The sequence below is a fragment of the Sinohyriopsis cumingii genome, chromosome 17 (genome assembly GCF_028554795.1).
Source record: "Sinohyriopsis cumingii isolate HCF-2022 chromosome 17, ASM2855479v2, whole genome shotgun sequence".
Taxonomy (NCBI): domain Eukaryota; kingdom Metazoa; phylum Mollusca; class Bivalvia; order Unionida; family Unionidae; genus Sinohyriopsis; species Sinohyriopsis cumingii.
The window spans coordinates 84,495,722-84,513,969 of NC_142977.1; positions in this window are offsets into that span (position 1 = coordinate 84,495,722).

Genomic DNA, 18,248 nt, shown 5'->3' on the forward strand with positions numbered 1-18,248 from the left:
AGAAGATTCATTCTGAAAAACTGGGAACTGCCTCCTGATTAGTGAGAAATTGATAGTTCAATTAAGATTATTAGGATTATATTCTAGGAATGCAAGTTTTTTCTAATAATTTCACTCTGCTTGATATTTTATTTAATTTAAATAAATTAATATTTTTGAAACTTCAATGCCTGTTATATATATATACACATATGAGCATTTTAATATTTTAATTAAAAATTTAATTAATATTTTGTCTCCTTTTCTAGGAATACCAGATGGTTCGATGTAGTACAACAATAGAATAGTAAACATATAGTGTATCAATCCTATTTCGAAGTGGAACAACCATAGAAGAAGAAACATTATCACATCGGTGTTGTTTCGAAGTGATACAACCATGGAAGAAGTACCATATTAGCGCATCAGACCTGATAAAACTCCATGTGATAAGAAATTGAAGGATGTTATCAAACTATTGCAGAACTGATGTTTTCTTTTCCGCTTGATGAACTAAACAACACAATGTGTACAGAAAATGTTATCTATCACAAACAATGACACACCAATAATATTTTTCTTTATTTACTCTACCAGATGTCATACATGAAGATTCAACCTTTTATCTGTCTACAACCATCTATCTTTTATATATATATATATATATATATATATATATATATATATATATATATATATATATATATATATATATATATCCTTAATACGACGGAGAATATAAATTTACAGACTGTCGCACATAATTAGCTGTTGCTTATGTTAGACAATGGCATTATAAAAATGGAAGTGTTAAAAAGGCTACCGTTGGTCTAATGCCAATCAGCTATAATTAGGTTCCATTCCAGGTATATTTCAAACGGTTATCAAATGTTCTTTTCAATCAAAATGTATTTGTTTACAGTGATATTTCTCTTACAAGAAACACAATGTAACCTGTGACCGACGTTCGGCACTTAACAAAGTATATAAGAATTGATTCATTTATAAATAGTCACAAAGAAACACTTATGGCTCATTGCCATTTATTGACTTTAGTGTAGAGAACTGTTAGATTCGTTGGGTAACTCTTGACGTGAGACATCTCCATGTTAAAGCAACTGAAGACAGTTGGTATCTGCAGCGATAATACTGAAATGTCAGCTTATAATTAAGAAAAAATTCAAACCCTTAATCATTGCGGGATGTAAACATTTATTTTGTCATATGCAGTAAAATACATATTTAAAATGCTTTACTAGACATCAAAGTTTAAAGGGACAAGCATGGAAAACTGAAATTCGCGCAAACGTCATATATAATTTACCATATGTATAGGTTCATTTTCTGAAAATATTGTACTATTCATTCTTACTCGTTACGAAAAAATTTATGAAAATCCGATCATCTCTCCCAAACTGTCTTGAACAGAGCAACGCGCCTCCCTCCCCTCATAACAAATAGCGGATGTAACGTCATTTGAGACACTGTGCACACACCGGCACTATTGATAATGTAGTAAAGCGTTATATGTATTGGCTGTGCTTGAATGTTCAAATTATGGCGACTGTCGGTGATGACAGTGATGTAGATGATATTCCCTATGTAAAATGTTCCATTAACGTCCAACATTACATGTATGATTCGTGTGCCAAAGATAAACAGGACTAGTCAGCGTCTGACAACGGCGATGATCTGGTGACTACAGTGGAGTATCGTCGGCCTGGAGAAGCAAAGCTACTCGAAAACACAAATTGTTATGTAATCTTAATCTGAACAAATCTGCAAATATCATTTATAAAATCCATTTGATTTTAAATATTAAATTGAATCGCAGTACAAAATCTAATTTAATAAACAGGGTAGAGGGCTATAATTTTGTGACGATATAAATAAAGAAAAGAAAGAGTTGAAACGTGCTTTTAAAAAGAGAGATCATTTTCTGTTACTTTTTTCATCTTTTTTCTTAATTTTATATTATGTCAAGACATCATTAAAGAAGGGAATATTACAAATCAGTGGAGGAGTCTTTCTTGCCAGCCTTTATGAGGCTGGAAATTGGTTTTCATTTTCTATACCCTGGATTAATCCAACAGGTATTAATTTTGGAATTGTACTTGTCATAATTTAATGTATGTTCTTCAAAGAAATGGACATTTATAATATCAAACACGGAACAGTTTTTCGAATAATGTTTACGTTTTGTCCCACTCAGGAGGTGCTTGTGTATTAAATTTGTGCAAATGTCCAACCAGGAGAGATTATTTGTTGCCAATCTCAGTCGATCGTGGAAGAGAAAATTGAAGAATTTTCCTCTGTCTGCATTACAGACCACGAAGAATTCGCTGCAAACTGTTTGAAAATATATGTCTTAGAAACTTCATTTGATAGGTACATTCAAGAACATGGTAGATTAAGGGAGGACGACCAGATCCATACGTGAGAACTAATCTTGCAGCAACAGTAAAAAACAATCTCTTTTGGATAAAAATGAAAACCTGTGTATGGTCCCTTTTTATGAACAATTTTATAATCTCAGACTTTGTTAAGTTGGAGTTAAAAACAAAAAATGGTCTGCAAATAAAAATGACAAATTTAGGACCAATTCAGCTGGTTTGTGTGTGTGTGTGTGTGTGTGTGTGTGTGTGTGTGTGTGTGTGTGAGAGAGAGAGAGAGAGAGAGAGAGAGAGAGATAGTAAGAGAGCATACAACACGTTACACTCCCACTGCCTCCAAGGCACCAAGGCACCATAAGCCCATATGCTCAAAAATTAAATATCATGTATACAGTGATTGGATTGGTGAAATCATGTGTACTGACTATACTATTCAGCAAACTGTATTTGATCCTTTCAGAGTCTACCGACACATAGTATACTATTCAGCAAGCTGTATTTGGTCCTTTCAGAGTCTACCGACACATAGTATATACACGATTCGTCCGCTGGTTGTGGAAGATACTTAATAGACAAAATAGACAGACATTGCCATCCTGTGTAGTGAACACGATTTGCAAGACTTTCCCATCTGAAACCTACACAGGATTCAATGATCTTCGTAGCTGACTGACCATTATGTGTAGTGAGCACAATTAGCAAGTACTTCCCATATGAAACCTACACAGGATTCAAGTATCCTCGCAGCTGACAGACGAATTTGAAAAACGTATTAATTCCTAGAAATGTTTGTGAATATATATGCATAATAGCAAAATACTAAATCAGAAGCTAATGAGGTTCTAAATTGTATTGGATCAAATTACACTTTCAGTTTTTGAAACGTTGGCGGTGTTCCTGAATAATTGAATTTTTATCTAGAACCAAATTCATTCTGTATGAAGAGGTTACAATTGGTGGTGGATGGTTCATTTCAATGGCCTTAGCTTCATGTGCTGTGCTATATATGTTGTATAATTCTAGCCATATTACAACCTCCTCCAGCAGTATCATAAATGTTTCTATGGAAATGAAAATAAAATACTTCCAAAAAGAAAAGTGATGCAAATACTTTGTACACTTTATAATTTTGTTTACTTTTGTTGCTGAAAGCAAAACGATTTAAAACAAAAGAGAATTGTCATTAAAGTAACTGATTCTAGTTTATGTATGTAACTGTACAGGTTGAGCAGTTATTCATTTTCGGTTGGGTCAACATTCAACTTCGTATGGACAATTTTTCAGAATTGTTGATAACAAATGTCAACATGGTTTAACCTGTGTTATTTTGTTTACCATAATTTTGTTAGACCTTTGCTTACTTCGCTACTGGATCAACCTTTCTATCCTTGGGAAAAGAGATTTTATATTGTGCTTTCCTTACCTTGGCTACAGCTGGAGCTCTTGATGAGTTTTCATTGAAGTGTAATGCGGCGAGGCAGAGTCAGGAACTGCAAGAACCGTTAGTGTAAATAATGTACAACAATATCTTACTGCCACGTTTAAATTATATAGTGCCAATATGTTTAATTATAATTATAATTATATATGAGACAGCTTGATACAAAATTCTTATCATATATTTCAAAATGTGATATTAGATCTTGACTAAAAACAACATGAAATTAGAATTATTTACCTTGCTTTCATCTGATCATAAAAGTAATGTCTTAAGATCAAACTCATCCCATCAAGTCCAGAAAATTAAGCGTCTGCACTGGACTGATGCCACTAAAAATAATGCAGTGGTTGACTTGTCCAACTTATTTGATTGCCACATATACATTAAGTCATAACACACAAACAACTTCCAATATAAAAATTCTGATGCTAAACATTTGTATGTGTACACTTGGGGCACACATCAAGCAGTTCCATCAATGACATTCCAAACGCAATATACTTCAAGGCCGTCAGTGAGCCTGCTGTATATTCCTCAGTATGGTCCTCAGCTACATCAGGAGTTCAGCTGGGATAATCACCAGAGTCTGCATTGTACAGCAGATGATCTGCACTCTGGTGCTACCTGGACTCCGCGTGTGCTGGTCCTAGGTCTGGGCACATAGCAATTGATATATAGGTTTAAAAAGAAATAACAACACAGGACACTGAATATATATATATATATATATATATATATATATATATATATATATATATATATATATATATATATATAGTGCACGAGGTGAGGAGGGCTTCATTCACAGATTTAAAAACATGATTTTTTAAAATTCAAGTTGTGTGATTTTTTTAATGAAAACAATGTTTACCATATGGATACATTTTCATTTACACACACGGGTTAAAGAGGAGAATGTTGTAGAAGGATGGACGCAGTGAAGAAATGAAGAGTATCATCACTGGTGTTACATATACACATAAACTTGTAATACTTACAACGAGGTTGTATGATGTTTTGAGTGATAACTGAAAATCTTTACAAGGGTACATGTTGTCGTACATACTTTTCTATCAAAAACATACAGAAGTCTGTCTGGGTCTCCATGTGGAACTGATCCGTACGGTAGCTGACTTGTTTTGGTGTTTTGGCTTCATCAATCACCCCATACTGTGAATGCAATAGCACTTTTGCAAAGGTCTGATCCACACTCTCAATATGATTGACTTCAGCTGTAATCTCAGCCATGATCTGATTAGGGATTTCCCCCCCCCCCCTACTCCAAATTTGGGGTACACACAATAATTTCAATGTGCAAAGGCACACTGCAGAAATTAACTCCTTTACTTAAAAATTAAACCTTAAGATAAATGTAATCATTTTTGCAGTTGATGTGACTTTAACCTTGAAACTAAAGTACACTATATGCCGTCAAGGACTTTATATTAAACTTCGTCGACTACCACAGTTTTATTGCAAGATACATTGTTCTAATATATATATGATCATTGCTAGCATCAGCAAAGATGTGGTCTGACCGATTTTTTAAATACCAGATAAGCAGTAAAAAATGCTTATTATGTCAGGCTTTCTCCTCTTCTGCATAGCTCTGCTTCCTGACCAATGTCGACTACGACTCGCCGGCGTGCTTCCCGTCTTCTGTCTTGGTGTTGGAGTAGAAAAATCAAAAAAGTCGGCACTACATCAGGTTTCAAGCGTAATACTTAGGGTGAGTCTCGGGTATTTTGAGAAACATTCAGAGTCGATGTCTGGCACAATCTGGTGTGTTGAGTTGGCATAAAGCCTTCTCTTTTTAATTTGATCGCCCATTCAGATTTCCTTTCAGGGTCATTTGGAAACGTGAAAAAGCTAATCTTCTGTCCGGAACTGCTATTATTCACACAATTTAGGGCTGCGCATTGGACCATGTAATTTCTACTTGACACTTCACTGCACAAACTATATATGACGTTGTACGTTAATGGTCTCAAATGACGTCACATTCTGTTTGTATGGAAGGGAGCTAACAAATTCGGGGCAGGTTCTTTCCGTTTGATCTCGGAATACAGCACATCATTTTTATCAAATGTTTGCGCAAATACAATATATGCAAAGAAAGAAAAAATTGTCGGGATATATTATATATACAAACTATTTAATATCCTTTTATTTACAAAAAAAATGTTCATGTCGGGTTTTTTTTCTCCCCCTTTAAGGTATAAGACTAGAACTGGCCTATCGGAAAACATCGCATCGGCCTACTCAACAAACAATCCAGCATTGTGCTGAATGGTGTATCTTAATACTCATTTAGTTGTTGATCTTTGTGTGTGATCTCCTCAAAGGATATGCCTTCTCTGTATGCCTATTTACTATTCAGTTTTGGATCTTTATCTCCATGCCGATCGGGATGGCGGGCAGGTATATATGATACGACTTTAGCAAAATAGTTCCAAATAATTGACCCCATTTCTTATTTAGTTGTGATGACTTGCTAAACTCAGTCTAATATTTCATGATTTTGATTTAACTTTGTAAGTTGTGTTTATAGGTGCTTTTCACAAAACGAAAAATATTGAATCATCACTGAAGCCCTTAGTTTGTGAATCATCAGTTTGTGAGTCGCAAAGATTTTGCACGTTGTGAAGCAAATCAGTTTCGAAGGTAATTATTGCATGTATTCCGCAATCCCGCAATCGATCGGGATTGAAAAACACTGGACAAAATTATGCTGGGGATATATATATATATATATATATATATATATATATATATATATATATATATATATATATATATATATATATATATATGTGTATATATGATATTGGCCAGTTGTGTAAGGTTAAGATAAAGTTCGAGAAATGATGAGCAATTTTAACAAGTTTACGTTGCCTCCACCAAAGCGTCAGAATCTAAAGATGACGAGAGAGAGAGAGAGAGAAACAGAGAATATTATTATAACAAGAGGGTAAGGTTGTACCAGATATGCTGAGAAAAATGCATACGAACAGATGATATATAGGAAAGATGTAATGATCAGTAAACACTAAGGATGGATCTAACTGTTGACACAAAATATCTAGATGGGAGAAAAAGGGACACAACTGATACTTAGTACATATTTACATAATCAAAAGTAGTAATCAAAACAAAAAACTATTGTAATATTTTTAAACACAAAAACAGCATTGACATTCTAGGAACTGTAGCATTACAGACGATAAGGATTCACATTTTCGAGCAAAATGAAAATAAAGATGAATATTGTTACGCCTCATTGGAACGCCTCATTGGAACGCGTCAGATTCTGGGAGATAGTACTGTGAGCGTATTTTGTGGTTCAGTTTTTAAATACCAGACAGTTCATTAACCCTTTCCAAAATCTAATGACAATCAGCTAGGGTCAGTAACCATGGTGCGTCCTTGGGCAAGAGAACAAACAATTGGCTCAGGACAAAATGTATTATTTGTGCTCCTGTTCCGTAAAGCACTATACGAAACAAAATCATTTTTCCTTTGGAAACGTTTGCAACAAATGTTTTAAGAAATTACTTGACTATGATGTCCGTCTCTTTGTTTATAACGTTCTCCTTCCTAAACATCTCGGTGGAAATGTATTATTCTTTGTAGTACAATGGACAAAATCGTGTCCAGCATTTTGTCGTCATTTTGCGAAAACAGATTTCTTTGACTTTCATGTTTCTGTGACTTTGTTGCAATTTAGTCTTTAAAGTTAATTTAGTACGTTTTGTTCACTTTAGAGTTATGAAACGTGTTAGTAATCATAATAAATGCTGCTGCATGTTTTATACTTGAAACAGTGATCATACATGCTATCATTCAATGATAATGAGTCTGTTATTATAACCCGGTTATATATGGTTATATATGACTTATAGGGTTGGCAATGATATCTGAAGCTCGTTTAACTAAAAATACTTTGAAGAAGAACATAAGAATATCAAAACATATCCTTTGTCTCTATGTACACGTTATAGTCCTCTGCTTTATTATCACAAAAAGGAATGTTATTGATTATGTGATGTATTAAACCTTGTCACAATGACCAACACTGTTTAGGTCACGATCAATTTGGCAATAAGTATTTCTTCATGGCGACGGTAGGCCACGAAATGCTTTATAGAGGCCAGATACATTTCTGATGTCAAAGAGTTCTCATTTATCTATAAATAAAATCCCAAAATATTACCTTCGAAAGTAGTATGTGATATTTGTATTTTTACAGGGCTTAGTTCGTTGTCTCACCTGGTATCTTTTAACTGCTGTCACCTTTGGTCATGGTCATATCTGAAAAATGACGGTCCTTTGAGCTTATGTAAATGTACGGGGTAAAAGTAAGAATATTAATTTATGTTACTCTCAACGGATTTGCACGGATGCTCACCGGTACATCAGGCCTAACTACTAAATCGACTTATCTCTCTCTCTCTCTCTCTCTCTCTCCCATTATTCTACGAACCACGGGAGTGTATCTGTTTAGTATTTACCCCTAAAGCCTGCCTGGAAAACTTTATTTTATTTACATATCACAGATTATTGGACAGCTATGCAGTATTTTTAAGGGAAGTTATGTAATAGTAAAGAGAACAGCAATCTACTCGAACCCAAACCAAACTAATAACAATAAAAAATCCGAATGATATAAATATCGAAACGTTGAACTAGATCTGTTAGCTATGTCAATATAGACCGATTTAATCAATAATCGTAAGGTATTCCTAATCGCACACCTACAAAGGAATCACTCTGATTTCAGTGGAGGGAAGGTGGTACCTAATTTTCATGCTAAATAAATAAATTGAGAAAAATATAAATTTTGGAGTAGTACTTTTATTTCCACTCTTTTTGAAGCTGCAGAAATGCGAGTTAGAAATGTCATTTTACATATTATGAATCAACCATGGCTACAAATCCTAGCAAAAAAAGCGTCCATAACTCCAATGTTCCGATGTTAAGATTGAATCAGGCATAGCTTTTTTGGGGTTGGACGGTTGACACTAAACACGTACTAGACGAAATTCATATGAAGGCAGAATACGTGCAAATGTAAATACCGTATATACCCGATGATATATGCTGTATCATGTGATACAGTTTAGAAACTGTTGTGATATTTTAAAATCGTACTTTTTAAAATTGATAAATGGAATTGTCAAACGTGATAGCGCATTGGCAGAAGCAGTAATGTTTGAGATGTAGAAACTCTGCAAACTTTGATATAAAAAAGAAAAAACACACCACCCCCAAAAAAAAGAAAAGAAAAAAAAGAGATTAATTTTGTTTTAATCCTGTGTTGCTTTTTGCTGCTATTTGATAACTCGTCAAATATGACCGAAATGGAACTGGTTTTTTAATAGGCAGAAGGCACTATAAAACTTTACTTGTTTTACTAGCTGTTATCTTGTATTCTGACAGCCCTTGTTACTAAATACTTTAAATCATAAATGGGTACTCAGATTACCCTAAATGTTCTTTTATTATATTCCTTTCTTTTCTGAAGGCACCTGTTTCATACAACCTGTGTAAATGGTTTATTGTTGGTGGTTCTGGTAGTGATGATGATGTGGGGGTACAAAGTTGAAATATTTCCTATGATTTGAAGATGCATAGAAAAAAACATTTAATAATAATAATAATAATAATACTGATAATAATAATAATAATAATAATAATATTATTATTATTATTATTATTACGAACTCATATTGTGCCAAGTGAAAAGTGGAACAGGACACTTCAATCTTGGGCTCACCAAACGAGCCCCCCTCTCTTTTATTCTCTAGTCTATGCTTTCTGTCAGATAGTTTGTTATAACAACGTCGGTGCGTCTTATTTGCGAGATATAAGTCATTTTGACATAAACAGCTGTTATAACAATGCCAGTGGAAATTATTGTGATGACAAATAGTGGAAACTGCATTAAACTCTGACGTGATCGTTAACAGTGGTCGGATGTTAAAGAATACCATCTTCGTCTGTATTATCAGTAAACCAAACCTTTATTTGAAATTATTTACAACGACACAAGTTGACGTCACATCTTGACTGTGAACAAACGATCTGTTTTGTCACTTTTAACATCATGGCCTTACATATTAACGTTTTACGTCACAAGATCACATGTAGATTATTTAGTACTGAGACAATCGGAGTAAAGTATCTTTCCCAGGGACACATGAGTGTGACATAAAGGTTGAACCGATGCAAGGAATCAAAACCTCCGCTATTCAGTCTTGATTATCAGATGCCATCCGCTGGGCTGATGCGGTTCCAGTTTCGACTTATACACCCATATTATATTTTCCAATATTACCCGCGTTCAAGGGCACGCAAAGATATAAAGCATGAGAACACGGCGTCATATACATGTAATTTAGAAATCATCTGCAGTGATTGGTCCGTTTGTTTACAATAACAAAATTAAAAAGGTAAGGTCATATATTCGTGAGTTAGCTTGATGCTCTATGCAAATAATAACGAAGTCCTTTGCAGTAATTGGTCTCTTTATACAATAACCAAATCAAACAGGTAAGTTCATCTAATCGCAAGTTAACTTGATGCTCTATGCAATGAATAGTCAAGCCATCTGCAGTGATTGGTCTCCGTCTCTCTATATACAATAACAGGGTTTGCCTGGAGTAGGCATACCAGAACTTGGCATCGTACAGAACACACCTATTACTTCGGAAGCATACATCTTTAGGAATTTAAAGATATTCTGTAAGTACTAGTTTCTTATTTAAAATTTTAAATCTATAAGTTTGTTTGATATAGCACACATTCATATTACATGTATTCATAACTTCGGTAACTCCTTTGGCAGCTATAACTGTATGTATAGTTCGTGAATTCGTTAAGTTTATGACATTATTTGGTATTACTTGCAAAGGAAACTCCCAAATTAATGAGGAAAATTGTAATGGTTCAGAATAAACATGGGACCCCTCCTGTAGCATAAGTGGCTAGAGTGTCCACCTCGGGATATCAAACACTTATGAAAATAAAACTAGCAGCTACCTGAAATGACTGTAATAATATGACTGAAATGTTCTTAAAGCTAAGTTAAAACTCCAAACCAAACAAGAACACACTTAGTTCCATAAATAAGTTCTGTACGTATTTAATGATTAGCGATCATATCTTTTTAATGTAAAAAAGGCAAAATTGCCGTATCCCCATCTCGATAAAGAATTAGATGTCTGTCGCGGAAGATCATATTTTACCTCTTGTGAATCTATTATCTATGACTTGAATTTCTAAAAAGCGAAATTCGTGGTAAATAATTCATTGTAAAATGCTGACAGAATGGGATGGGTCTCTCTGACTCTGTCTCTATTTTTCACTCTCTCTCTCTCTCACGAAAAAGAAGAAAACAATTATATATATATATATATATATATATATATATATATATATATATATATATATATATATATATATATATAACATAAAATAATAATAATAATAATTAAATATAACGTTACTTGTTGTAACACCAACTGGGGCAGGTATAATCTGTCTGATGAAAAGATTGCACACTAACATAATTCGATAAACATTATTTCATTCTTCGTTACTTTTTGAGATGAAATCTTTATTAAAGCATTGAGAGTGTATAAATATATATAAACCTATCATGCAGGAAATAAAATCACATTCATTTACTTTTCTTTAGTCTTTTAATAATGCAACATTTATTCAGTATTGGACCAATATATATATATATATATATATATATATATATATATATATATATATATATATATATATATATATTCATTCAGCATCCAATTTTTGTGTTCAGAAAAATCCCGATCATCACAGATGAAGGCTGTTTTTGTCATGGCTCTGGTTTTGCTGATTGCTGTAATAGGTATGTAAAATAATACAATGCTAGAAACATCTGTTTTTTTAATGTACCACGTGCGTGTGACTAAAACTTTTTTTTTGTTATAAGGTCCAAAGATCACAAAGCTTTCTGTGATACTTTAATATATTTATTATCGAACTTTCTATCATGGACGCTACATATTTCCATAATTAAGTGAACTTCAAACTGTGAGAAACATAGTTGAACTCCCTTTCATTCTGACCTTCAGCTGTATTATGTAGCATTACAAATTATACGATTTTGGCTTCAGGAGTAATATCAAGCATTACATATGATACGAGTGTGCATTATATGGATTATTTCGTATTACATATGATACGAGAAAAAGTCATGTCAGTATGATGTTGGGATTAATTATGTCCTATTTATCCATGGGCGTTCAAACATTAAAATATAAGTTTGAGCACATTTGAAATTAAAGGCATGATTAAAGTAAGAGAAGCTCATTAAAATCCTTCATCGGGTACATTAGTAGTTTAAGTATGAAAAAGAATTACATCAGTGAATTTATCATTTGTTTCCCACTCACGATGAAATATTTTTGTAAATTCAAGACGTGTGGACGTGTATGTACATTTTTATTATATTCATACTATAGTGTCTTTCCCATCTCTATTCATAAGCACAATACATTCAAACGGTGGTCTGTCAATGAAGCTCTAATTCTTTTTAACCTATCATGGGCAATGAAGAGTCAGATGAAAATATAAATGATGGTACAACTTCCGATACTCTTTTCACTCTATAAAATTTTTGTTAGTTCAAATTGTAATCAACATGGACAATTTGTTTACTGAGAACGACATTTTTCGAATTAACTTTTTTCCCCTAATTGGTTGTAGTGCTGATCGTCGATGCTCATTTATTTGCAAACTATGTTCAAAATACCTAATCCCTAATACAAGACTGCAAAGAATTGTTGTTGCTGTTGTTGTTGTAGTGATTAACACCATTTTCAGCACAAGATAGGCTATACATGGCGGTCAGTAAAAATCGTGGAGGGAGAACCGGGAAAACCGGGAAAAAACCACCGACTCACGAGAAGCCACTGGCAAGCCTTCTCACGTACCCACATTGGCCTATGCCGAGACTTGAACCCACGCAGACACAGGAGAGATGGCAGTAATCTGTAACTGTGAGCGCTTTAGACCACTCGGCCACATGGGCCCATCCTTCAAAGAGTAAGAACCTATACCCAAATACAACATTGCAAAAAGTAAGAACCTAGATTCAATCACAACATTACAAAGAGTAAGAACCTGACGACCTAAATACAAAATTGCAATCAGTAAGAACCTAGTCCCAAATACAACATTGGAAAGAGTAAGAATCAAGAGGCAAATACAACACTGTAAAGAAAGTGCACTGTTTGGGAGGTACACACAAAGAATAACGGAACAGTAAATTTGCCATTTCTATATTTTCTGACTTTCTCGTCAAGATAGTCACATTGTTAGTCTGACAAAGACAATTATACATCATAGAAACTTTCGCCATTGAAAGGTTAGCTTTAGCATGTATGTATGTATGTATGTATGTATGTGTCACGTTTGCCTGCCCGCGATTACGCATGTCAGGAACAAAGGAATGGGTTAGCGCAATGAGTATTTCGACCCTGCACTGTTACGGTGATTTTGTTTGTATGAGAACCGCTCCGTTAGGTGTTAAACCTCTCATGCAGATGTTCTAATAACAAAGGACCCTCGATGCTATTGTAAATCTCTCCGCTTGATGGCCTGAGGCTTGTCTGTTAATGTGCACCGACTGGGGGTATAATTGATATCCAATCAGAACTGAGGAAGAGTGGGGCCATCAATTCGAATCAGAACTTAACTGATAACGACTTAGTGATTTGTAAGGCGTCGTACTGGTAAAGCAGAATATACTCACTCCGAGGGAGCCACTCGTGATTTGGTGGGAAAACTCTTAGTACATTCTAAGGACAGAAAGCTTCGTAAAGGAAGCTTTTGGGGACAGAGTAGTCAAGTCCCGAGTCTCAGAGAGACAGGATAGAAATAGGCGGAGAACGCCGGAAGGAGAAATAGAGAATAGAATTAGGCGGGGAACAAGCCTTGCTGAAGGAGAAAGAGAGAAAGAAAAGGAGGAGGAGAAAAGAAGACAAAAGGAGAAGAGGAATGGAAGAATCGGAGAACGCCGGAAGGAGGAAAGCAATTGGCGTAGTAAACACAGATGAGTAGCAACCAAGTACAGGGGAAAGCCATCTCACACTAAAATCACGTGATGAAATAGGTTGTCACATGGTCGAGAGGAAGTAGACTGGTTGAGAAATTAATATCGTTTAATTTGTATTAAATTGTTATTCTTTTGGATTTCACCTTTGTGTTCTTAATAATTTAATTGTCGGTATTGCTGACTAGGGGCTCGGAGCTTTACCCCTCTTTATCACTAATTTCACTTCCTACAAAAACGAGCCAGGGTGGGAATTCCACAGTAACTCACATAAATATTGGGAGCACCCCACCCCAACGCATAACAGTGAGTTACATAGAACTTCACAGTATGTATGTATGTATGTATGCATGTATGTATGTATGCGTTCACCATTCATTAAATAATTTATTCCTAACAAAGTTTTACAGTTTTTCTACAATGAGTTTTCTTTGATGTTAATTTATACACCACTTTCAATGGTAATAACGCAAATTGTACATCGTCATGCTTAAACATTGGAACTGCTAAAATTAGGAATAATAAAACATAGTAGTCAGGATTTATCGACACAGGAATTCTTGTAATAAAGCCAGATGCGTGTATACCCTGACTGAACAATGCTCACAAGTTAATATAATCAGAAACTGGCTTTATATACCATCGAATGATCTATTGCGGAAATTTAATCGGTATGGAATATATTTCCTTTCGGTAAAGAAGTTATGATTTTTGACCATGTGATTTTCATTAATTCGCTGCCATGAAGATATAATACGTGTCTACTGTGTTCAATACTAGCAGAATTCTTGTTGTCTTCATCAATACGATCAATTACAGCAATATTGTCTTTATTATTTTTCTCATTTGTCATGTCGACCAGAACATCTGGTTTGAGAGGTACGAATGTTATCGTCTGAAATACTCGTGTCATCTATTTCAGTGATAGTGCTTAAAGTGTGTAAAATTATTCTGTCTGTTTTATTGGTTGATACATGTTGTACGTGATACTCTTCGTTTCTATTATCGTGAGTTAAATGCCCATAATTTATCCTGTTGCTGAACTTGATTGTTTTCGTCTTTTATATCCGACCGACCTGTAGAAAAAAAGAAGAAAGAAAAAAATCATAACCCCACCCCCAAAAAACTTTAGTCACTTGAATTGTCAACAATAGCCTGCTCACAGGTAAGGTTAGTACTTTTATGTCAAACAAATTAACAGTGATAGTATAATTATTTCCATCATCCGAATGAACATACTCTCATTGCTTTGGTATCGATTTCCAACGTCTGAGAGACTCATATTTTTTGACATATCAAACACATTTTTAGTGTTTCTTTATAACGACTCAATCTATCAATCTATCTATCGATCAATCTTCGTATTAACAGTTGCTGTTTAGATTGGAGTAAACAATTGCACTTAGTTTCATAATATATTTTAAATGACACACAATTATTATTTATACTGAGTTCATTACATCGACTTACGTGTAAATCTTGTTCAAATAAGACATTTTGGTTTTGGTGTCTTAACAGCGGGTTTATATTTTTATATTTTTTCTAGTTTAGATTTAAGAAAGACATATAGATTTTAATAATAATAATACTAATAATAATAATAAAGTGCGCATGGTATTACAGGTGTACCGATGTATCATCATATTTGTTCTGGTGGTACGTGTTTTCTACTATAATAGTGTTTGGCTTGTTTTTAAAAATATACTGAAACTGAAGATTGTTTATATGAATTTCATCAGGACATTTGTCAATCTTTTCATTACAAAATAATTTTATTAAGTATTAATTTTAACATTTTTCATAAACAAATTTCGAATGGTACTGAAAAATTTGCATTTATGAACACTTAACCGCATACATGTTTCGTAATATTTATACTACATAGAAATTGTTCAGTATTTAGTTTTGGAAATTTTACATGGACATGTGAGGTTGACAGTAAAGCATATCTTGTTTATAGTTACTAATGACTCTTGGGGACAGTTTCCCCATATTGTCAAACAATGGTAACTATACCTATTTCTTAAACTTACTTAGCAATATCATTTTTTTTAATATCATATATACAGCTGGTCAGTAAATTTATCCCATTTAAAATTACTTTTTAAAATCACCATTCAACGTATTTCGTCCTTGTGACAACCTTTTTGTTCTTTGTAAAAGTGTGAGAATGGATTACATTATGCCGAGATGAAAGAAATGCGTTTGATCATCTGAGGTAGTGTTAGTGGGGATGTGTGAGCGTGTGTATTATTAGGGTTAAATATCAATAAATGTAATAGTATTTATATATTTTTCGCTGTTTGACTTCGGCTCTTGAGTGCCTATCGCCTGCCCCAAATATTCACCATGCCTTATCTTTGTTTAAGCTATATTTATTTGAGAAACGTTACAAAATGCAATTATAAACATGATCTGGTGAATTCAATAGAAAGCACCTTTGTTGCACTTTCTCCCCAACGAGAAAGAGAATGAAAATATAACATCAAAGTTCTCGATGTCGGTACCAGAGGTGTTACAAACAATATGAACACACTTGCATACACACCAAAACAATGAACAAAAAATAATTAATTGCGAAGCAAATGGTTCTGCTTTCAGACATTTAATTAGATCTCTTACTCTTCATAATATAATTTTGCACATGTAAATCACAACCGGCTTTTTGCGGGAATATTTGGACTTTGTTATAAATATGAACGTAACATAAACAAGCATATAGAGACATTGTATTTGAGAACATTCTAAACATTATAGCTAGCTAAAAAAAATGGTAAAAAGAGGCAGTGAGATACACCGAATTTATAAAACCCTCTTGGGCAACATTTTCTCATCTTATCCAGTCATTATCACAGGTATCAAATTCAAGTCTACAGCAGACGTTTGTATTAAAATAAAAGAAATATGCGAGAAACATATTCATACTTTCAGCTTCTGTCTGTCATCAAGTGTGGATATATTTACGACACTAGTATTACATATAAAGTATTTAAGTTAACATGGACGATTGTTCTATGTAAGATGAAGCAGATGGAGATTATTGCGATTCAGAGAGTTGCGTCAGTGAGAATATTGCTGTCGATTGTGTGCTGATACAAACTTTAAGGCTAAACTAGACCATCAATGGCAGTACTGCTGCCCATGTTGTGGCTCTAGTAACTGCTTTGTCCTTTATGATTATCACCCCATTCCACACCCAGGTTTTCTTCCATTTTTCCATCTTTTTCAGAAGTCTTGCTTGTTTGGCGAACGTAGAGCTTGTTTATCAAGTCCTCATTCAAGTACACCTTAGAAGACAGTTTGATCTTGCTTTCATCATTTTCAGGGTTTTATGAAAGTTTAAAACTTAAACAAAATTTGTTTGTTTTTTGACTGGATCGTCCTACTCGATGAATCGTGTTTATATCATCTATTGTCAGTTTGACCTCAGTATCCTTGGCAAGTTTAGGTACAATTAAGTTTGTATTTTCTATTTCATTTGCTGTTTTCAGATTGCTCTCTTTTGCTTAATTTGCATCGTTATCTTCGCGGTCCTCATGTACATCATATGTTGGGTCAGGGTTGGTATTTGAATACCAATTCGACTCATGCACGCAGTATTTGCGAATACTCTGCCCTCGTGAGTATTAATGTAGATCTTCAGACTTGTTTTGGAGCGGCTTGAGCTTTTCATTCTTTTTCTTTCTCAGTCTCTGCATGAACTTTAGCAGCTGAAGCTTTCAATCTCGAAATTTCACTTGTAAATTATTCACTTATTTTATCCACTACAATCCTCCTCACAGCTTTTGCAATAGATGAAGCAGTAATTTCTGGTGTTTGAAGTAATGATAACAAAATAGCTACAATGTTACTTAGGAAAGTTAACATAAAGCCATGTCAGACGCCATTTTAGGGGTAATATAGTCAGTGGCGGATTCGGAGTCCGACGTCAACTCTGTAGAAATTTACTTGCCTTATGTTCTATGCCTTTTCAGGGCTGTTCGAACTATGCTCTCATTTAAGGTCCTTTTCCTTCTTGTCATGAGTGTGTAAATGTTTGAACAGAATACCATCCTTGCATGCCCGCCTACGATAACATAGTATACCAGGCGCCTTAATATACTTCAATTCTTTTAAGATTATTCACACAATAAATACTACAAAGGTATTTCTCAGATATTCATGGAAACGTTTTGATGATTGTAGTTGAAAACATTCAGCTAGATGATGCTGGAAAATTCAATTTATCCCAGATTAGCCACCAGTCATGCCAGCCGCTAGATCTAACCACCAATCATACCAGGAATGGTCCTCTATCTTAAGTATACGACTACGTGTAGAAGACTTTGTG